Source organism: Vicugna pacos, chromosome 10, assembly GCF_048564905.1.
Source record: "Vicugna pacos chromosome 10, VicPac4, whole genome shotgun sequence".
In the NCBI taxonomy this organism is placed as follows: Eukaryota; Metazoa; Chordata; class Mammalia; order Artiodactyla; family Camelidae; genus Vicugna; species Vicugna pacos.
Genome location: NC_132996.1, coordinates 8,529,276 through 8,554,440, shown reverse-complemented (window position 1 = coordinate 8,554,440; position 25,165 = coordinate 8,529,276).

Sequence of the window (25,165 nt, the reverse complement as noted above, 5' to 3'; positions counted from 1 at the left end):
TATGTTTTGTGTTCATTAATCCTTCCTAATTTAGCAGCTTTTTAAAAAACTCATAGCTTATTTTCTTTACTTTTTGGGGTTTTTTTTATTTGTTTTTATTGCTTTTTTGTTTTTTAATAAAGACTTTTAGGGTTATGGATTTTTCTGGGTATTACTTTAGAAATAGCTATAGGTTTTTGCTTATATAATCTCATTTTGAGCAGCATTATTTTGTAACAATTAGTAGTAACTTATATTTTTAAATGAAAGTTTTTATTGTTGTTTAGAATTATATATTCTAAGTATGTTCAAGCCCTCTATAGATTTACCTATTTTTGGCACTTGAATTGTTGTTTTCTGAAAGAGACTGTCCATTACTTCTTAGATTACATATCAGTTTTTGAATTATATATTTTGAAATTAAATTGTTAGTAATATTACTGTTTATTACCAAATGCTCCTTTTCTTTATGGATTTTTAAAATCACTGTGCAATAACCCACTTTGCTCTTTCTTATAATTTAAATGAATTCATTTGACAGTATTACTGTTTTACTGGAATATTTATGGTTGTTATTCTCTCTTCCTTCTCTTTTCAAGTCTTCAGGGACATTTTTACTTCAGATGTACTTCCACAAACAGCACACAGGTGAAATAAGTAAGTGTGTGTAATAATACATAATATAACACAATATAATGTAAGTTATAAGTTGTAACATAATATAATAGAATATAATGTAAGTTATAAGTTGCAACATAAACTTAATTATAAATTGCAAAATAAAATTGATGTTCCGAAATCAATTCAATTCAATAAGTAAATATTGAGCACCTAACAAATTTCAGACTCTCTGATGGATGCTATAAAGGGGAAATCAGTTAAATACAACTTTTGCCTGGTAGAAGCTCATAGCTTAGATGATGATAGTAACTCAAATGACATAAAAAATTATAAATTCTCACATCATATTAAAGAGGGAAGGAGATATGTTCACTTTTTAAATTCTTCAAAAAATAGAACTGAACATAGATAAAAAACAAGAACAAAACAAAAAAATCATAATACCCTGAAAACAAATCATGTATATTAATGCCATTTGTCTGTCCTAATTAAACTTCGAAATTTAATTATACTTTATTATTCCAAATTTAAAAGATCTCAGCCATTTCTTTTTTTTTCTTTTTAATTTATCTTTATTTTTATTTTTTACTGAAGTATAATTGGTTTACAATGTTGTGTTAATTTCTGGTGTACAGCATAGTGATTCAATTATACATGTATATATTTATAGTCCTTTTCATATTCTTTTTTATTATAGGCTATTACAAGATATTTAATATAGTTCCCTGTGCTATACAGTAGGTCTTTGCTGTTTATCTATTTTGTATATAGTAGTTAGTATCTGCACATCTCCATCTCCCAGTTTATCCCCCCAACTCCTTCTTTCCCCACTGGTAACCGTAAGTTTATTTTCTACGTCTATGAGTCTGTTTCTGTTTTTAATTTGTGTCATTTTTTTTAGATTACACATGTAAATGATATCATATCATTCTCTTTCTGACTTATTTCACTTAATATGACAAATCTCCAGGTTCATCCATGTTGCATGTTATCTTTTCGAATTTGAGTTTCCTCCAGATAAATGCCCAGGAGTGGGATTGCTGGATCATATGGTAAGTCTATTTTTAGTTTTTTAAGGAATCTCCATTCTGTTTCCTATAACAGCTGCCACAAACTACATTCCCATTAACAGTGGTGGAGGTTTCCCTTTTTTCCACACCATCTCCAGCATTTATCATTTGTGGACTTTTGATGATGGCCATTCTGACGGGTGTGAGGTCGTACTTCATTGTCGTCTTGATTTGCATTTCTCTGATAATTAGCCCTCTTATGCAGTGGGCAGTATATCAGTCTCATACTCAGCCATTCCTTTTTAAAACATTCATAAACATTTTTCAATCAGCCATCTATTTTTGTATGTGTGTGTGTATGTGTGTTTGTGTATACACAAGCCAAAACCATATGCTAGACAAAATATAAACCCATAATATATGCACATACTAACTTACTGTCAAATTAGAAACCAAAAAAGTAAATGTAGTTATACATAGCATTTCTCTATCTGTTTTTTCTTTTTTGTTGGCATATGATGGAAGGAATTAAATTCAAAATACAACTTTGATGGATGAATGTTCTTATTGCTTGTAAGTCAGAACTCTTTCTTGCTGCTTTCTTTAACTTAACTGTCTGTCCTGGGCAAAACACCCTACACTGTCAACTACATCTCTGGACATTCAAACTCATTTCAATTCCTTCATAAATTGAAAATAATCATTATCCCAAACAACAATGAACCCTATAGTCTGCTCATGTGGTAGCTGTTTTGGACACAACATTTCAAATGTCACCAGGCCACATTCCACTATGATAATCCCGATTTCTGAAAATAAAAGACTTAAAAAAAATACTCAAGCATTCTGAGAAATATAGAACACTCCATTTAGGGGAACAACTACTTGAATAAACTTGATTTCTCCTCAGAAAGTCCAGAAGACAGTGAAAATTAAAAAAAAAAGCAGAGAAAGAGAGAGAGAGAAGAAAGAAGGAAATAGGTGGGATTAAGAGATACAAACTTCCAGTTTTACAGCCGAACCGATACGATAAATTAACTGTATTTCAAGGAAAAAAGGAAGAGTAAGTCCATCAAATAATTCTATAAGTAAAATGCTAAAAGTTTTTCAGGCTGAAGGAAAATTAAAAGTATCCTCATAAATATGAAAAGATGAAAATAATCAGTAACTGAGTAAATATAAAATGCAATATTTTACTTTTAAGCTTTCTAAAATACATATATGACTGCTGAAAAGTTGCATAATATCTGGCGAACTTTCCACTGTGTTACAGCTAATGAGTACTTGAAATATACCTAGTGAGAGAGACTGAGAAACTAATTTTTAATTTTACTTAATTTTATTAACATGTTTAAATAGCCATGTGTGGCTAATAAGCTTAAGTATTAGACAATACAGGTCTAAACATTCCACTTAAAACGGCAGAGCTTGATGGAGTTGTTAAAAAAAAAAAAAAACAAGATCTTACTACATGCTTCCTATAAAACTGACACTTTAACTATAGAAACAAAAGGTGAATGAATATAAAAGTCTTTGTCATGCAAGAAGTAAATACAAAAGTGTACTAGAGCAGTTTTTTTTTTAATTTAATATCAGAACAGTTTTTGATTTACAGGAAATTTGCAAAACTAGTACAGAGTTCCCATATACTCTGCACCCTGTTTCCTCTAGTATTAGCATCTTACATTAGTATGGTATATTTGTTACAATTAATGAGTCAATATATTTTTACTGAAAAAAACATAATTTATTCGTATTTTCTTAGTTGTTTAACCTTTGTATTTGTACTGCCCTAGAATCCCATCCAGGACATCGTGTTGCGTTTAGTCATCATGGCCCCCTGGGCTCCTCTTGACTGTGAGTTTACTGTTTTTGGTGACTGTGTTAAACTCACTGTTGATTCTGTCGAAGGTATTTTTCATTGCTATTACGAAGTTTTTTTATTTCATTTTGATTTGTACGATTTGCATCTTGCTGTTTTCATTACCCATTTGTACTTGCATTTCTACTCTTTCATTAGAGCCTTTAAGGTATTATTTATATTTATATTAAATTCTCAGTCTGGTAATTCTAGTATCTGTGTCACCTGAGTCTGTTTTTTATGCTTGCTTTGTCTCTATAAGTTGTGTTTTTCACCATGTTTTTACATGAGATTATATGATTTATGATTTTTTGTTGAAAGACAAAAATAATGTATTAGAAACTGAGTAATAAAATGTTAGTGTACAGTTTATTAATCTGGCTAGGAATTGGACTGTGTTTGTTGCTTCCTGTAGCTTCCTTTTCCATAGGTTTTAAATTCCTTTGTTGTCATTTTTCAATCTATTTTTATATAGAGTGGCTAACATTTGCAAATCTCAAACTCCCAAATTTATCCCTTCCCACCCCCTTCCCCTGGTACCCTTAAGATGGTTTACTGTGTCTGTGAGTCTGTTTCTGTTTTATAGATGAGTTCACAATGTCTTTTTATTTCTCTTTTCTTTTAGATTCCACGTATGAGTGATATCCTGTGGTATTTTTCTTCTTTCTCCTTCTGGCTATTGTCATTTTTTCAAGCCTCCTCTGTTGACTTTGGGCCTCCATAACCAGTCCTCCTCAGGCCGACTCGGTGTCTTGTCGCTCTTTAGGCTGTCATCCACTGTTACTACACTGGAGCTCTGTTTGTGTGTTGGTGTGGTGTTGGGGAGGAAAATTGTTCTGTTATGTTAGGATTAAGTCTCTGTCTTTCACTGTGACTGTGTCCATGGGATGTGATAACTGAAAATTTCTTCTAGGCTTTTGTTTCCCCTTTAGTTGAGGCATTATGAAGAGGGATCTGGAATGCAAAAAAATGTCCTACCTCCAGGTGCAATAAGGCACCTGCAAAGTAAACTTTTGCTTTGGAGAATACTCTGGGCACGTTTCATACTTCACAATGCTTACTTTTAGGGAGCACCGCATCCAACAATGACAGAATACCCACTATTTCAAGTGAACATGTACTATCACTGAGGGAGAACATATTCTGGGCTATAAACAAAGTCTCAATACATATAAAATTGTTTATATTGAACTGAAATGTAATTAAATTAGAAATCAATAACAATAAAATATCTTAGAATACTCTAAATTACAGAAAAAAGATTCTAATAATTTATGGGTTAAGGATGAATTCATAAGAAAATTTTTTTCAGAAATTAAATTGATAACAAAAATACATATACAATTGTAGGATAATATTAACGCAGTGCTAGTAGGGGAAATTATAGCTTTAAATATTTATATTAGAAAAGAAAAAATGTCTCTAATCAATTCCTAATTTCCACCATATTAAGCTGGAAAAGTAAAAGCGAAGTAATCTCAAATAAGAGATGCAATGAAATAGTAAAATGAAGAGCAGAAATTCAATGAAATATAAAATAAAAAGAGAGCAGAAAAATGTAACAAAGCAACAAGCTTATATTTTGAAAGAGCTACAAAATTAAAAAGACCTTAACTGATCAAGTGAAAAAGAAAGAGAACACAAGTCACCAATTTCAAAGTGGAAGACGTTATCACCAGTAATTCTAGAGAAACTAAATTATTAAGGAGTAATAAAATTATAAGCCACTTTTTGCCAACAAATTTGACACCTCAAATAAAATAAACAATTTTCCTGAAATAATATCTTATCCAAATTGATATGTGAAAAAATTTAAAATCTGTATATCACTTTATTAAGGGAATTAATGTTACTTGATCAACTAATTAATTCCTGGAAAAAATGACTAACATCAGAGAAATTCAAATTAAAACCACATCTGCTAGAATGAAGACAGTTAAAGATACTGACTATGTTCAAGATTGTCAAGGACATGGCAGGGCCTGCCGTCTCAGACATTCCTGACTGAACGAGAAAGTGCACCACTAATCTGACAAACAGTCTGCCAATTTCTTATAAAGCTAATATACAGTCACCATGCAACCCAAGTTTGCGACATAAACTAGAAAAGTGACAAAAATTACATTTTGATATTTAAAGTCTTTTTACAGCAGAAATACACTGTCTATGGTCTAAGACATACAAGTTGTTAAATATGAGATGCCAAAAATTTTAGAGGTTTTTTGTGGTAGGAAATATGATTTCACTGAATGTATGAGATTAATTCCTTTATATTTGAGTAGATATCTAACTGGAGTAAATCTATTAATTGTATCTGGATTTCAGCCTTTTCATTTTCAAAATATTTTGAATGGGGGAGACAACCTCTAGAATTCCTGTGGACTTTATATTTTAGCAATATAGAGTTATTAAAGACAAAATGAAATATCTAGAAAAATGATGCTAGAGTAATGAACACAGCTTTCTTTTTATCAAAATATAATGAATGCTTTATGTCTTAAAGTCTATCCTTGGCTCTTTCTCTTAAAGGTCAAGCAATTTTGGAAAATACCAAATAAGTATCAAATAAAAAACTGTATATTAAGCCTTAAAAGTACATTTACTATCAATTAATATATTCTGAGAAGCATGAAATTACAGTGTATTTTAATCTAGCATGCATAACTAAAATGCTTGTTATTGTTCGCTATGCTATTTTTCTCTTTATAGCTGTTTTGGGTAACTTCTTAGGAGAGGAAATTTCATAGTTAATATTACATTGGGTGAGTATTGTGTGTATGCATGTATGTGTGTATGTTTAATTGGTAGTAATTTTTATGCTATTATTTTCATTGAGTTCTATATATTAAAAATAAGGTTAAAGCTTTGAAAAATATTAATAATTCATAAGCAGTAAAGATATAAATGTCCAGTTTTTTCCCTAAAATCACATCCTTGAAAAATTACAAATTTCTAAGTGTTTCAGACTCTGAAACATATTCCTATAAGTGTGCCTAATCCTACTTTATATTTTGATTTGCTTCATTTAATATCTGCAAATGCAACAGTCTTTTTCAAATTTTCAAATAAACCGAACTGTAAACAGCATCCTTTCTAGAAGGAAGGAAAAACCTTTTTCATGTATAAGAGAGAAACATAAATAAATCAATTCCATTTCACACGTAAAAAGGCAACTAGAAGTAAAGCTGAGTGTAGGAGGATTAAAAAAATGAAGATGAGGTAGAAACTAAATGAATTAGAAAATCAAACACTAACCAAATCAATTCTTAAGTGCCAAAAATGGGTCTTTACAAATATCAAAATAAAACATATAAATTTCCAGCTAGCATAAATATAAAAAGAGAATAAGACAATATATGTGTATATATACATATAATTTTCTCCAATGAACTTTGTTGTTGAAGTGTAACATACATAAAAATACATATAAAAACTTAGGACTATGTAGAATCCTTCATGACAGTGCCTAAACATAGCTCTCTCCTCTTATGCACAGAGAAACACTACACTGACTTTCAACACAGGAAATTAATTGTTCATAGATTATGTCTAAATGCTACATTCAATGTTATATTTTTATATTTATTCTTTTTTCACATAACAGTAGTTTCTTTATTGCTGCATATTGGTCCATTGAATGCTTCCATGAGCATTCTTGTTTGTTGTAACTCTTTCACACATTTGTTTTATGACTATTCCTAGAAGAGGATTTGATGCACGGTAGCGTATGCATATGCATGCATATAAGTTCTTAGATTTGTAGTTTAATTCCTTTCAGTAATTACAGAAAATTCTTGGCAATTATCTCTTTAAATATATATTCTATACCATTCTTTCTTACTTCTGGGACTTCAATTACACACATGGTAAATTGTTTAATATTATTAAACATTCTGGAAAGCCCCTTCCAAATTTGTAATTAGTTGAGAAATATGACAGTGGAAATATAGCAACTTTATTGCTGATAAAGCTGATTGGGGAATTTGAATTTTAAAGGTTATTGCCAGAAGAATAAGCTAACATTGCTTACTTAGTCTGACCCACCCACATTAATCAGATCTGAATAAACATAAGCTTTCCTCACAGGAGCAGAACTTGCATGATTAAAGTTTCTAATTACAAGGGAAATAAACCAGAATGTACTGTCTCTGAATACAGGCAGTCACAAAAGACACTGAACCTCCTTAACGTATATGTTTTCCTCCTCTGCTGGCTGGGAATGAGCAAGGCATAACATTAGGCTAGGAGAGTTCTCACAATGTGGTCCCTGGGCTACCAGCATCAGAGTGACCTTCAGGGAGATGTTAGAAATGCCAGGCTTCAGTCCCCACCTGACACTTGCTGAATCAGCTCCTCAGATGATTGTGGTGCACACTGAAGTTTGAGGAACATTCTTTAACTTTACAGATTTTGACTCCTGCCTGCATGTTGATACTTTGAAAAACTAGCAATATTTGTACCATCTCAGAACAATATAATCACAGAATATTGGGATAAAGCCCTGGACATGTATTTTGGATGTGTGTGTGTGCGCACGTGTGCGTGTGCGTGCGCGTGTGCGCGTGTGTTTGTATGTGTTCTTAGGAGCTTCACAGGTAACTGATATTTAGTCAGAACTATGAACCACTGACCCCAGTAGAAGTCTCTCCCAGTGGAAACATGAGGTCAAGGGATGAATGTGGATGCTAACAAAATTATGAGATAACATAATCTCAGTGTATAGAAGATCTTCCTAAATATGACAATAATTTCAAAATCTAGATTATTTTAAAACTTTGACAAATTCAGTCTTATCATTTAAAAAATTCTTTATGATAGTATGTATCATAAAGAAAACAATGGTACTCTTTTTTGTGTGAGAAATTCAAAAGAATATAGTTGAGCTAATTGAACTAAAGTGAACAAAGTTACATGATAGAACACCAATATGAAGAAATTAAACCTATTCCTATACCCAAGCAGAAAAAGATAGAAGGTAAACACTTAAAAATAATACAATTTTCAGTAGCATCATAAAGCACAAATAGGTAGTACTAAGTGTAAAACCTTCAAAACCTAGAAGTTATTATTGAGAAAAATTAAAGACTTAAACACAAGGATATATTCTTAGAGGTTAAATGACTCAATACTATAAACATTCCAGTTATCTCCAAATTGATCTTTAGATTAAATGTAAACCACATTAACATATAAGCATTTTTAATAGGAACATGATTCCATAATTCTGAGGAAAAAAATATATATAATTGACCTAAAACTATTACACTGCCAATTATCTCTCCAGCCAAAAAATGGGTTTACTTGGGATCAGCAGATAATTACAATTCAGGGTTTGCAACAGAATCAGCTCAAGTGCAAGTTCCCTGACCCACACAACAAGGGAAGGAGAACTCATAGAGGGGAAAAAGAAATTGAGTGGGCTATAGTAAAGAAATAGTCTATGGTTTTTCGTTGTCTGAGTCTTTGACAAAAAAGAAGTCCTCTTCTTCCTGCTGGACTCCTTGGTATTGGGAACATTACAATAGCAAGGAGACAGAAAAGAATTCCTTTGTGCCACTAGTGTTCTGCTTCTAGATGTGTGTGCTGGTCACGTGAAATTATTGAACTGTAAATTGTATGTTCACCTTCTTAAATGTATACCTGTTCACATAAAATTTACAAAACAGACAGTTTAATCTCTACTAGAAATTACAGAGGATGAAAATATGTAAGGCACATTTGTTAGTGTATTATCCTTTGCTCATTTATGTATACATATGTATATATGTTCAAATGCATAAAATATACCTTTTTAATATGACAGTGTGCTTCAAAGTGTGTGAGATAAGACACATTAATTTTTAAAGACAGCCTTATTGAAATATAGTTTACATATCATAAAATTAACCCATTTAAGACACACAACTGCACACACCACAGTCAATTCTAGAATGTTTTTGTCACCTCAAAAGCCCATCCCTTTAGGTGTTATTCCTTTTATTAGTCTGTTCATTTTGCTTTCTTGAGGTTTAGCTAGTTCTTCTTTTCCCATTTTCATAATTTAGAAAATAAGGTTGTTGATTTCAGATTTTAGTTCTATCCTAATGGAGGCGTTTACCAGTGGAAATGTCCTTCTAAGCACTGTTGTAGTTGTGTCCCATAGATTTTGGCATGTTGTGTCTTCATTTTTTTTCAGCTCAAAATATTTTCTAATCTCCCTTTTTATTTCTTTTGTTCACCCATTTGTTATTTAGGACCATGTTGTTTAATTTTTCAGATTTATATTTTACCAAATTGATTTTTGTAATTGATTTCTAAATTAATTCCTTTGTGGTCTGAGAAAATGTTTTGTATGTTTTTTTCTACCCTTTTAAACTCATTAGGTTTGTTTTATGTTCTAGGGTATGGTCTATACTGCAGAATGTTCTGCGTATGCTTGAGACAAATGTATAGTCTGCTGCCAGGGGTGTATTGTTCTACTGATGTTTGTTAGGTCAATTGGTTTACATATAAAGCTGGTTAAGTCTTCTATTTCTTACTGCCTTTTCCCTTGTCATTCTATTTATTATTGGAAGTAAAGTATTTCATCTCTATTATTGTTGAATTACCTATTTTCCTTTTTTTCTTCCAATTTTTGCTTCATGTATTTTGGTGATCAGTTACCAGGTGCAAATATATTTTAATTGTTTTCTATTTGATGAATTTCCTCTTTTATCTTCATGACTTTTTTATCTCTAGTAATATTTTGTATTAAATTGTTTTTTGTCTGACATTAAGATAACTACTGTAGATTTTTTGAGGTTGCTGTTTGCAAGATATATTTTTGTTTCCATCCTTTTACTTTCAATCTATTTGTATATTTAAATCTAAAATGTGTCTTCTGTAGGTAATAAAGAGTTGGGTTTTGTTTCTTTATTCAGTCTAGTAATCTTTGCCCCTTAATTGAATTGTTTATTACATTTATCATTAGCCGCATTAAATTTATGAGCCTGACTAATTGGTGAAATTTCACAGGATCTAGAGCGTGGGGCAAATTGGAATAGCCTCTAAAAAATGGAAGAAAAGAGTTGGCGGGCATTGCTCCACAATTACTAAGAGTGAGATACTTTGCTTGATGAGCCCCTTTGAAGGAAAAAAAAATATATATATATATATATGTGTGTGTGTGTATATATATATATATCTGCCACATTTTCTCTGATGGTCTAACTTGGTCAACAATTTTTTTTTCTTGGCCACATAGAAAACATTTAAAAATTGTTGGTATATGGTATCCATCAGTGCTACTCAACTCTGTCATTGTAATATGTAAGCAGCTGTAAACAATGCATAAAAAATGGACATGACTACTGTTTGTTTGTTTGTTCATTTTTATTCAATGTGGGGGTGTTCCTGTGTAGACCGTGCGTCTAACAGTTTTGTTGTGAGGGCTGTTCTTAGTGTGGATGGTTTCCATGTCTTCCTTCCATGAGTGTTGGCTGTTATTCCCTTGACTGGGGCATGGCTGGTGTTGTGGTGATCAGAGGCAGCCCTGATTGTCATCGTTGAGCAGGGCTCCCTTTTTTTGTTCTGTGGTTGTCATAATCTTGGCAGGGGCTGGGTCTGCTCCCCTGTTGCCGGAACTGAGGCTCTGTTTCTGAGCCATGGTGTGTGGCAGGCAGGGTAGGAGCACTTCAGCTGGGAAGAAGTGTTGGTGAGTAAACCTCTGCAGGAGATGTGCACCGGGAAGTGCCCTCTGTGGCGTTGTCTGTCACTTGTTATGCAGGCTTACAAAGTGATCTTTGTTGAAGTTGCCTATATCCCCACCTTAGCTGGAGAGGGGGATGTCAGCCGCATGCTCTGGTGTCCCCCAGGTTCTGGGCCCCAGGAACCACCAGTGCGGATCTGCCAATGTCAGGTGTTAGGATCCGCCTTGGCGAGCATGTGCATACCTGAATCCTTGGTGCACCACAGGGTCAGCAAAGACCCCAGGCCTGCCTCTGCCTACCATATGTGATGCTGGCCTATTGTAAATACCCATACTGGCTCCAGCTATGTGCCAGAACTCCTCTCACTTCCTGTTTGTCCCAGAGGGACAGGTTCACAAATTACCACTTGGAGCAAATCCACCCTCTCAGCCTGGGGCTGTACACAAATCTCAGTCCTGCCTGTGAAGTTGCAGGGCCCCTGGGTATGGATTCAGCTTTCAGCCCCAACTCCCTGCCACAGTGATGGATGGCTATGACCGGCCCCAACTCTCTTCTCATGAGAACACACCAACAATGGAGCTAACTGGAGAAAGGGGTGATGTGTGGCTGCATTGCGCACTAAGCCCCATGCACACCAGTAGTGGTGTTTTTTTATGGAGGTCCCAGGCTGTTCTGTTCTGCATACCCCCAGATAGAGCTCTCACCACCATCTAGTCCCCTGAGGCTGCCTCTGTTCAGTAGGCCCCAGCCTTCTCCCCAGGCGTATCACCGATCTCCAGCAGCCGGTGCCGGCTTGTACGTGCAGGCTCGCGTCTAGGGCTAGGGATCACAGGGACCCTCCGTGCCGGTTTCTCTTAGTTCTGTCTGCCAATCAGCTGCCACTTTCTTCTCTGAGCCTTGGAAGCTCCACTTCTGTCCCTGCTGAACTCCCAGAAGGACAGGGGCCGTCCCAGTGTGACAGTGCCTTTCTTCCTTTGCTGCTCCCTCCCTGCAGGACCAGTCCTGCGCAGATTTTCTTTTTCTTTTTCTTTTTCTCTCCTCTTACTGGATTTTGTGAGAATCCTCCTCTATTTCAAAGTGAGAGACACTCTGCCAGAATTCAGCAAGTGTTCTGTGCGATTCTTTGGTTTTGTAGATGTAATTCTTGGGGTGTTTGTGGGAGAAGGCGAGCTGTGAGTCTCTCTACTCTGCTATCTTGGCTCCTCCCTCCTACTCTCTAATCTTTAAAGTTTTCCAGTATAAGAAAAAAAATTTGAAGCTGGTCCAAGGTGTCATTTGGGGTCTGAACACCAATAGAGTCAATGATGTAAGAAGTGTCTGTGCATATGGGGATGCTGGGTGGGGCCTCTGACACTCCTCAAAAATAGAGGTCAAGGTATAAACACCAAAAAGAGTTTTAGTGAAATGAAGCTATCTTCTACAAGTAACTTTTGTTATTTTCCATATAGCTTCTCACGATACCATGGGACACAAACAACCATGTGAACTAAACTGCTCATCCTGGACAGGGAATTTGTCCCACCAAACTGTTTAATTGGGTAGGTGCATTATAATCATAATCAGTACTCCATGACTGAACAGAAATTGTATCTATCTGTATATGCTTTTTCTTTTTTTTTTTTTCCTGAGCAAGATTAGATGGCATAATAAGTTTCATGAGCAGGAGATTCCTAATTTCAAACATGTACTCCTACTGAATTACATCCTGTTTGTCTATGTACTCATATGAATTCATGGTCTATCCCCTTTATGGTTAAAGCATTGAAAGATCTTGGTTTTAATTTTCCTGCGGTTTGATGTATCATGCTAGCATATTACAGACATACACCAGATTTCTTCTGAATGGCAGTGCAGATGGAAAATTTTCCCAGTGGGAAACAGTTTGCACAATGTCTCTGATTGCCCAGTTTCCTGGATGGGAAAATGGCCAGTGATAAGAATTTACACTGATTTGTAGACAGTGGCTTCATATTGACAAAGTAATGAGTATGGAATGGCTTTCCTACTATATTCAATTTTAGAACACGATATATGAGACAATTTTAGATGTAATGTAAGGAAAAAACTATTTTTGACAATACAAAACGTACACAGGGATGTGATTTTTGAGAAAAGTAAAACACATAATATGAACAATATAGGCACACCTCAGAGATATTAAAGGATCGGTTCTAGACCACTACAATAAAGTGGGTATTACAGTAAAGCGAGGCACACAGCTTTTTTGGTTTCCCAGTACATATAATAGTTATGTTTACACTGTAGTCTGTTAAATGTGCAATAGCATTATGTCTAAAAACAAAGTTCATACCTTATTTTAAAATACTTGCTTAAAATGCTAATCAGTGAGTTGTAGTAGTAATATCAAAGATCTCTGATCACAGATCACCATACCAAATAGATAATAATTTGAAGATACTAACTACTATATATAAAATAGATAAACAAGTTTCTACTGTATAGCACAGGGAACTATATTCAATATCTTGTAGTAACTTATGGTAAAAAAGAATATGAAAATGATTATCTGTATGTTCATGTATGACTGAAATGTCACACTGTACACCAGAAATTGACACAAAAGTGTAAATTGACTATCCTTTAATAAAATATATATTAAAAATAGAATAATAATGAAAAAGTTTGAAATATTGTGAGAATTACAAATATGCAACACAGAGACATGACGTGAGCAAATGCTTTTGGGAAAATAGCACCTATAGACTTGCTGTATTCAAGGCTGCCACAAACCTTCAATTTGTAAAAAACACAGTATCTGCGAAGCACGAAAAAATGAAGTGGAATAAAATAAGATCTGCCTTTAAATCCATCTCATCTTTATGCTTAGGGCAACACACTCTAAATGACAAGGACAAGACTGCACAGGCTTTGGCAGAGAACACACACTGGAGATTGTGAGCTAAAGACGGATGCCAGTGATGGAAGGGTTCTAAGAGATGATGAAGTTCTACCAAGCAGAAATATCCTGTTCAACTCTCCAGATATTCAGCTGTGGTTCTCGAAAAGCTATCCACCAGGAGTAAAGCAACCCTTCCCATATTGTAAGGGCTGTCTAGACATGTCCTACCAAATCTGGAAACCAAGCCTCAGTAGGATCAAGAGGAACCACCTGTAAAATAAACTGTAAAATACCAGCATCATGGATGTAGGAAAGAAAGATATTAAATAAATACACTAATTTTCTATTATTGCCCTACTAGATAACCACAAATTCCGCAGTTTAAAGCAATATTCATTTATCATCTCATGATGCATAGGTCAGAACCCTGGACACAGCATAGCTCTGCTGGTTCTCTGTTACAGGTTTCCCTGGAAGAAATCAAGGTATCAGTGGAACTGTATTCCTTTTAGAGGCTCTGAGGATGAATCCTCTCCAAGCTGTTTCATATTGTTGTCCTAATTCAGTTCCTCAGGGTTGTAAGACTGAGGTTCCCATGTCTTGGCTGCTGGCTAAGGGTGATTCTCAGCTTCTAGAGCCGACCTACTTCCCTTGGCTCACATCTACCTTCCTCCACCTTCAAAGCCAGCAACAGCAGCTCAATGCCTCACATTCGTCAGCTCCCTCTCGCCTCTCCATCAGCCACATTCCTCCTGTGCTTTGAGCCAGATACAGTTCTTGGGTATTAAGGGTTCATGTTGTTAGATTGGACTCACCAAGATACCCTCCCCCATTTTAAGATCCCTAACCATCATCACATCTGCAAAGTCCATTCTGCAGTCTAATCTATTCAAAGGTTGTGGGGATTAGGGCACGAGCACCTTGGCTAAGGGTGTTCCCCTGCCCATCACAATCAACTACAAAATGACATCATGATGAGATTTCTATAAGAAAAAAAGAAACTTTTATTATTTTGCTATCCCAATGGACAGTATAAACTGATAATCCACATACACGGCAGAGATTTAAGAGCTTTTAAGGGCTTTTAGCTGTAATCTCAATTTTATCCAAGAAAGTACAACTTCTCCAGAAGCACATTTCATTGAAACTAATCTCACTAACAGCATTATTTCTAGGGCAGTGAAATCTAAGCTGATCATAAAGCATTGTGGCATCTCCTGTACAATAGGAACAGTTCTTGGATTTATGAGAAAAATGTTGAGGAAGCCAAAATCTTTTCATGTAAAGTTATCTATTGGTTTCGCAACACTGCAATAGTCAATATTTCACAAAAGCAATGCCATTTTTTTTTTTGTCTAAAGGAATTGAGAGGGTTTTGTTTATTTTTGGCAGGTTTTTTTTTTTCATCTGAGTCCTTAAAGACATCAAATGGTCCTGAAAGATATACATTTTGTACACTTTATGTTTGTATCTGGTGAACTCTAAGTGTGCTCAGCAATCGTATGTCAAGTCAAGATACGCTTCGTAGAACAAAGTTAAGCACTCACTGACCCTGAGAAGGATGTCAGCTAACACAGCAGTAATAATGGCTTATGTTATTTGCTTCCTCTGTAAAACACTGTGCTAAGCACTTTCGTCAACTATCACATTTAATTGATAGAATGGTAGGGATCAGTATTGTCCTAAGTTCAAAAACGAGAAATAAATGAGGCTAATATTAACATTCATACTGCTAGTATCTAATAAAGTTGGGTGTCAAACCATGAATGTCTATTTTTGGCACCTAGGACCTGATTTTTTACATGTACACAGACACACACACACACACACACACAAGCACACACAATGTATGTGCCTAACATTTTAAAAAGTACACACTACTAGTACACATTTAAGACTTCAGTGTTTGTAGGTAGCTTATACCATGTGCTCTGACATTAAGAATCAGCAAGATTCTATATGACCGGTTTCAGAAAGGCTAAAACTATTTCCTTTTTTAAGGCACTCACATTCATGATTTTCATGGTGTTATTTTGAAGTTGTGAAGTGAAGCTGTGCTGCTACTTTGGGCAGGACCTCTGATTATACCAATTTAGCTTAACGTGAAGTCATGATTAAGATATGTTGATAAGGCAAAACACAGTCAATTACAAATTAAGTTATATGACGAGTTCTATAGATTCTGAGTGCCATAAGGGGCATTTTGTTAAAAGAGATGTTAAATGAGTTCCTGAAGGTTTGAAATATTTGGGACAAACTATACTGGCTGAACTCCAAGATATCAGATAATTGAACTCAGCTCCTTTACTAGGTGTAATTAGGCCTAATTTACATAGGTAAGGTCATTTGAACAACTTTCTAGTGGAAAATAAAGCTAATTGAGATTAATGACTCTTAAACACATTGCTTCTCTACTTAGCACATCAAGGCAATATTTCCCGGGGAACAGAAAATGCTTCAGGAATTCCATTAGGAAAGTAAGAGTAATGTGCTTTTCATTCTTTCCCCCATTTTGTCACAGAACATTGTTACAGGCTTTTGTTACACAGGACACCCTATTTTACAAAACAATTTGTAAAGGCAGCCTTTTATAAATAACTAATTTTTGATTTTCAGTAATTTTCCATCTGCTCACCTTTTCTTTCTACATTCATTCAGTTTTCACTATATTCACAAACTTTTTCCCCCCACATGTAACACCTACAAATTTGGAAAAATTTTCTTCTCTTTTGAAGATGAAGACACTGACACTTACAGAAATGAGATAAAGACCACATAACTAGAAATTGGCACCACATTGTAAACTGAATATACTTCATTAAAAAATTTTTTAAAAAAAGACTAGTCAAGCCAGAATCTGAAACTAGGTCTCTCCAACCTCCAGAAACATTTCAAAGCCTAAATCAAGATAAAAAGAATGAGATACACAGAATTTGCCTACAAATGTAAAGCAATACAATTCTCGATGTATGTTCTTAATTGTGCGTTGCATATCAAATACCAAAAAAAGTGATAAATGCATGTATTGGCTTTCAGAAGCATTGTGTTAACTATAGACATACAAACTTACAAACAAATCAGAATAATTACAAAAACTGTATTAGGATCTCAATTTGTCAAAAAAATTAAACAGTGATTGTGTAGAAAGAGAGGGTAATGCATTTGCTCTAGCTACAATGTTTGAGTGAGTGCGTGCTTTGAACAGACTTAGTTCTCTGCAAATGCTTGTTGACTAATTGGCCTGTCATTAATTCATCACACTGTAAAGATAGTTGACAAGTAAGACAAATTAAGTCTGTGGGTCTGAATTAGGACTAAAATTTCCCCTCGTCATAGGACACATATAGGCAAGAATATGATCTGAATGACTAAACGTGACCCAATGATTGAAATTAAAAAGAAAAACAAACTTTTGCCTGCTACACTGATAACACTAAACGGCGTTCCCTAAAATTCCCATGTTGAAGTTCTAAGCCCCAGTACCTCAGATGTTGTGACTGCATGTGGAGACAGGGCCTTCAAAGAGATAATTAAGGCAAAATGATCCATTAGAATAAGCCCTAAGCCAATATGACTGGTGTCTTTATAAGAGGAGAGTAGGACACAGAGAGAAAGATGTCAGATATATGCACACAGTCGAGGGACAAGCATGTGAGGGCACATGGGAAAGGCAGCCATCTGCAGGGCAAGGAGAGAGCCTTCAGGAGAAATCAAGCCTGCTGACACTTTGATGACCTTGATGTTGGACTTCTGAACTCCAAACCAAGAACAAATAAACACCTCTTGTTTAAGCCACCAAGTCTCTGGTATTTTGTCACAACGTCCCTAGCAACCTACAAATAGCCCTTCCATTAACGCAGTTAAACTCCTTTTCCCAGGAAACCAGTCATTGCACATCTTAGTTTCTGCAGAAACCTGTAAGAAAAGATCCACATGGATAGAATTTATAGGGGATCACATCATAATTCTCTTAGTGGGGAAAAGGCATTCCACTTTCAAACTGGTAGGATTTTCAGCCTTTTCTTTCTTTCCCCACAGTTGGCGTTGTTCAACGTCATCTCTGCCGTAGGCATCAAATGCTTCTTGCCACACTGTGATTGTGAGTTTGATGCTAGGTTTGGCTAGTGCAGACCGTTCCTAGTCCTGGGCCAGGAGCAAATGGGTAAACCAAGAGATTGTGCGTAAGGAAAAAAGTGGAGACGTAAAAGCCACTTGGCATCTCAAAAGAAAGGTATTTTAATTTCTATTGCTACATAATATACTATCATAAAATGTAGTGGCTTAAAAAAACATTTATTATTTCACAGTTTCTGTGAATCTGGACTTCAGGTGCTGCTTAGCTGGGTTCATCTAGCTGAAGACCTCTTACAGGATCACAATTTAGTTTTTGCCTGGGGCATGGAGTCATCTCAGAACTCCACTGAGAGAGGATTCACACTGGAGCTTGAAAAAGTTGTTGGCATGACTCCTGTCCTCACTGGCTATTAGCAGGAATCATCGGTCCTTGCCATGTGAGCATCCCTGAAAGGCTAGATTGTAGTGGACAATACTGTACTATAATCCCCAAAGTTGCTGAAGACTAGATCTCATTTGTTCTCACCACAAGAAGGAAATGATGTAATGTGATCAAAGTATTAGCTAACTCTCTGATGCATTCACACTGCAATATACAAATATATCAAATCAACACATTGTGCACTTTAAACTTATACAATATTATATGTCAATTATATTTCAATTTAATAAAACATGGCAGCTAACTTCTCTCAGAGCAAGTGAAAATGGAGACAGCAAACTAGAATTTAGAGTTTTTATGCAAATCAATCACAGAAATGGCATCTCATCACTTTCATCGAATTTCATTCCTTGTAATCCAGTCATTTATTATAATCAAGTCTCTAGTAGGAGGGTATGATGTAAATTTGTAAATACCTGGAGATGGGAATTAGTGAGGCCCTTTCATAGGCTGCCTGCCACAAGGGCAATATATACGTCAGAGTTCTTAGAACTTGACATATCTCACCAAAACATCATTAACTCGGTTTTTTAGAAGAGGCAAAGTAGAAGTTCAATACACAGAGCGGACTAGGAAACAGGAATACTTTATGTGGTTAAGAAGTATGGAAATTTGTCTGCTCATCAGATTACCTACAATAGCACTACCATCATTAAATAGCTCTAAAGTTTTCCTGAATATCAGATAAATTTTGACATGCAAGATTTGTGTAATAATATTTTTTTTCCAAAAATCATGAATAATGTCCTCTACACAGATATTAAAGTTATATACTATTTCTATTTAAACCTTTGATATTCTCACATTAAACCTGGTTCCTTGGAACAAATTAGGTCAGTAATTGCAATGAAATTCAATAAATAGAGAACACACTGGATCAAAACCTGGTTCATAGAAATATTTTTAATTAAAAACTATGAAATTATATTTTCATTATCTTATTTATTAGTCTCCTAAAATAATTTCTGTAATATATTTTTAATTTTGTAGCTTCAGTGTTTTGATTATATTATGTAAATTACCTACTATGAAACTTTGAATCTCTTTGACCTCTACCTTTTAAATTTTAGAAAAGCTTTCTCTTTTCCAAAATAACTATTTTTTATATTTGTTCTAGTATGTTTTGATTTATTGCTTTTTAAAATACATAGGTATATTATGTCTTTGATTCTTTGGAATTTTTTGTAATATTCTTTATGAGACAAGAATCAAATTTAACTTCTCAAGATTACTAATGGTCTCCCTAAATGTGAGAAACCTCTTTTTACTCACACTTACATGCCATTTAACATCTGCAGTTGTGTGTTCTGTCTTTCTCCTTCCAGATGATAAAATCCTAATTAAATAGTAATTTATTCTGTACAATTAATTATATATATGCATCCAAAACAATGCGTAGTATATAAAAACTTCTCAATAATCATTTCATAAAAGCTTTTATATTTATTTTGTACTTATAAACTTATATTTTATACTTATAAACAGGAAAGCAATCTGTTCTTGACCTGAACATAATTCAATTCTAAGACACGATAGGAAGACATAGTATTTTTTCTTCCAGTTTTATTGAGCTGTATCTTGTAAACTGTGTAAGTTTACAGTATATGACATAATGGTTTGACTTATATACCTTGTGAAATGATTAGCACAATATGTTTAGTGAACATCCATCATCTTATCCAGGTACAAAATAAATTTTTTTCTTATGATGAACTCTTAGAATTTACTCTTTCACACCTTTCACATATATACCATATAGCAGTGTGAATTATATTAATTATGCTATACCTTACACCCTTAGTACTTATCTATCTTATACCTGGAAGGCTGTACCTTCTGACCACTTTCATTCAATTCTCCCTCCCTCCATCCTCCACCTCTGATAACCGCAAATCTGATGTCTTTTGCTATCAGTTTGTTTGCTTATTTGTTATTTGAAGGAACACATAGCATTATAAATCCTTAGAAAAGAAAAACAAATTACCCGTATTCTCTTGCTATTCTTTGGATATTTTATTATTTAAACTTCATTATATACTTACATTTTTATACATAGACTTTATAATTTCTGGGCAAAAGAAAAAGAAAAATATAAGGAAAATAAATTGTTTAAGGCAGAGGCCAGCAAACATTTCCTGTAATGAGCCAAAGAATAAATATTTTAGACTTTGCAGTTAGAGGGTCTCAGTATAACTACTCAAAGCTGCCATTGTAGCAAAAATGCAAACCAATAGACATGACTGTGTTTTACTAAATTCTTTTTTCCACAAAAACAAGTGGCATCTGGAACTGGATTGTGGGTCATAATTACCCAAGTGCTGGGCTCAAAAAAAAAAATAAATAAATAAAGACTCCAAAAAGTTCTTTACATTTATATTCCAAATTTTCAGAATGATTTCCGACTCAAGGTTAAAAATCAATATTTACGTTTTCCATGCGATATCATCCTCTGGCCCATCAAAATGTTTTTGATGCAGCGTTCTTCCACAGAATGTTCCACATGGTCTTTGGCAACATGTACCGTAGAAATATAATGTGAGTCATACACGTAATTTTGTGTTCTTATAAAGCACCAAATATGTAAAACATTAAATGAATTTAAATAATATTGCATTCTATTGTTATATCCAAATTTATATCATTTTATCATGTAATAAATATAAAAGTTATTAATGATACATTTTGTATTCTTTTTCCATACTAATTTTTGAGATTTGGTGAATATTGTACACTTACAGCACATCTTCTTTTATACAAGCTACATGTCAAATGCTCCATATCCACATGCAGACAGTGGTTATGCTTCCCTACAGTGTGAGTCTAAAGGATGTTCTTCAAAGCCTCTGATACGAATTCTGCAAAATTTGAGCATTTTTTTTCCAAGGTGTCTAATGGGAAGCTTTTCCAGAAACAATCAGGACTTCTATTTGTTACTCAAATGGTTCTTAAATGTTTCAATGACTGAATTCCTGATGAGTGCAATTGCCTGGTCACATCATCACGAATTAAAATGATAACATGATAGATCTGGCTCACAGGTATCTTAAGGTGTTATTTATTACAAAGACCTAAGTTCACCCATGACTGAAGCATGATGCTGTGCACCAGAAATTGACACAACATTGTAAACTGACTATACTTCAATAAATATATATATATATACACAAACAAAAGAAAAAATTTTTAAAATAAAATGTCTGCTTCTTAAATTGATGAAATACCGTAGTTAATTCCCAAAGAAAAAGAAGATTGCTATTATGTAGTTTTAGAGATTAGCTTTTCATCCCTCTTTGCTTTCTTTTCTCTCAGTTTGTGAAATGCATGCATACATATATAGGGTGTGTGTAGTGGGGGTACCTGTGTACGCATGAGTAAGAGAGGGAGATGGAAAGGATAATCTAATTCTTTCTCTTTCGTATAAATTAGCCAGGAAGAAAAACTTGGGGAATATCCTAGTTTTCTCTTTCAAAGGGGAGGATTGTGATGCATCATCTCCTTTAATCACCACATTATTCCTCGTCATCTTCTTTCCTGAACCTCATTTTCCCAGGCTAACCGTACCGTAAACACTGTACGTTTCCATGGAAGTATCGTTTACTAACACCCTGAGACTATCTGATAAGTCAACAGCATGAAGCATAACTCCATTGACAGAGGGTCCTCACACAAAATTCAAATTAAATACTCTAATTCAGTATTAACAGGGGTTCCTAGAATGAGAGGATGTGGTATCAGAACTCTTTCGCCAAACAGGGACTCTGAGTATTTTTTTAACCAAATTGTGAGTTTATGCTTCAACTGAGATTCATATGTTGAAAATCTAGTATATGCTAAAAACTTCTTCAACAGTGCAGGCTTGAATGAGCATTGAAATTTGAGCTCTTGAGTTTTGCTTGTTGCAATAAATATTATAAGGGCTAAGGGAGCAGGAGAGATGTTGATAAAATATTTCTCTTGGTTCTTTCTGTTCAAGCAGAACAATGGGCTTATTAAAATTTTTTTCTGCTTTACATTTGGACCCTTTCCCTTGACATCTGAGACTTTTATTTTTGCTTGTGATTCAGCAAAATCCATGTAGCATTCATTTAAGAGTCAGCAACAATTTGCCTGAAATATATCTATACAGTATTCATTTTCTTTTCAGATTTTAGGACCTGTGTTTCAGTGCATTTTTGTGGCCTTTCTATAGTCACTTATATAAGAATGTGATTTTCGGGCGACCCATTTATCTTTTGGTGAGCCAATTCCTTTGTCTTTGATTAGAGACCATTATAAATAAAAGCGAAAATGTCTCCAAGTGAACATTGTTATAAAATAATGAGCAGGAAGAAACCTTGACTACCCTCTACCTACTGAAGAGATCTGTACCAAGCTCAAATTTCCAGGAGAGTTACAGCTTCCATCACGCCCATAGACAGTGGGTCCAATGTCTCTCAGTAATCATATGCTGACATTTGTAAACAACTCCTGTCAGTTGCTGCCACCCATGTCCAGAATCCCTGCTGCCAGAGTGTGAGTTTTTTCCCACTGCGAGTTCACGTCTGTGCTTACCTTATGAGACAGGAGACCGACGAGAGCGTGTGAGAGATTCCTCTGCTTGGACACAGACCCATTCACTAAATTCGTCCATTAAATGGCCCAGGGCCTGGCATGCACTTAGAATAATAAGAGAATGAGGGACTCAGTCATGTCTCTTTATATGTCTTTATATCTCTTCTATTCTGATCTATGACTTCTTATTTCATCTACTGTCAATTAAAATCTCTCCCTAACTTAAGTTGTGAAGCATTGTGGACTTATTCCTGAGCTACAGTGCACCACAGGTGGCAGCCCAGAAGAGAGCTAGGTTGCAGCCTGGGCAGTTCCATGAAAGATACGCATGTTACCTTTCCACAGCAAAACATATGAAGGAAGCAGGGATAGGGAATATTTGAAACGGGAGAACACTGAGGATATCGATATGGCACGTCTAATTCTTCAGGTGCTTTTTAAAAACAGAAAAAGGTACAGCATATGTTTCATGTGCCTATCAATCTATTAAATTGTTTGCTGCTTTAATTTGAGCTTAATGTTATTCTGTTTATATAAATTGGAGGTTGTGAGTTATAAAAATTATGTTAGCCATCTGGAACATTTTGTGCTTAATCCTTATGACATCTGTCTATTTCTTACACTTGTATAGAAGAGTATAAAAGAGGGAAGCCATTTATTAAAGCCCTTTAAGCTACGTTCAATTTATTTATGTCAAGAATCATTAAGATATACATAAAGTGTATGCATGTACATACATATATAACACCAGATGCTTCCTGACATTAACTAAATGTAAAATTCAAAGCAATGTCCTTCTCAGGAGCATACTATAGTTTTTGTCCTAGCCTTTACTTTTTTCTTATGAAAAAATAGCAAGCATGACAATATTCAAATTTTTAGGAAATTAAAAATAACAAAAAAACAAAATCTTAATCATCTTCTCTTTCAAATGTTTTGTAATTGAGCATTGTCATCACCACCTCTGCCAACAAATAATAAAAACAACAAATGGTAATGAATCCTTGTATCATCAATGGTCCTTGCATGCCTGATTTAAAGTCTGCAATTGCATAAGAAAAGATGCCTGGCACTCACCCAGGAGATCACACAAAGGCAGCATCTGGTTGAAAAACACCATTTTTTGGCCAACAGCTTAGAGAAAGTTTGCGAGTCTAATTACCCACCTCTTTACGTTGCTCCATCAAACACAGATTCCAAATCAAGGCTATCCCATTAATTTCAAAGGCTTTAACGAGGAAACACTAGCAAGTTTGACAATCTATGCTTCATATTCTTTGCATTGAAATAATCAGCACCTGCAGCCACAGGAAGATTGTTAGGATATTCAGATGCTGAGAAAAAAGAAATAATAAAAACCAAAATAAGACCTGGCCTGCAGTAGAGCTGTTTAGTGATGCAGAAATACCTATTATTGCATTGTCAATCAAAATATTTAGGCTGGGGTTCACTTCCTTGCTTGAACATAATTTCAGAGATGAAAAGACATTCTATTAAACTTTGATTTATATAACTGACAAAATATTTTTTTAAAGCACTAAGTACCTATCAAATCTCCGAGAAAGGCTACATCCAGTGTTTTTCTTTCATAATTTGGATCGGTTAAGCTGAATATTAACTCACTTATAAAGTGGCCTTCTGGGATCATAAAATTAAGGTACAGAAGCCAGCTGACATTATTTAAAGTCCACCCTAATTCTCCACTTGTTTTAATATCTACTTATTTTCATGAATTTTGGCCCTTGGTTCTACACTTTTATCTCCATCCATAGCACTGGTTCCTCCAGGAGTATCCATTCTACCCACCTACCTACCTGGTGGTTAGTCCTCAAACTGCTGCACAGCGTCTTATTTAGTAGATACCTTGCTTACTGTATCTTCAGTTTCTTTAGGCAAGAAGTCTTCACTTGGGGTCTTGACTAAACCTTCATTCTAACAGAACCCTGTTGCTACCTTGCTTCTGTCTAATCACACAAGCTCTAGTCCCGCCAGAAGCCCCCATTAAGCAGGAGGAAAACTTGTTGTCTTATTTTTAAGGCTTCCAAGATGCATTGGAAATCATGTAAAACACACGATAAATAAGAACTATTTCTTGCCACG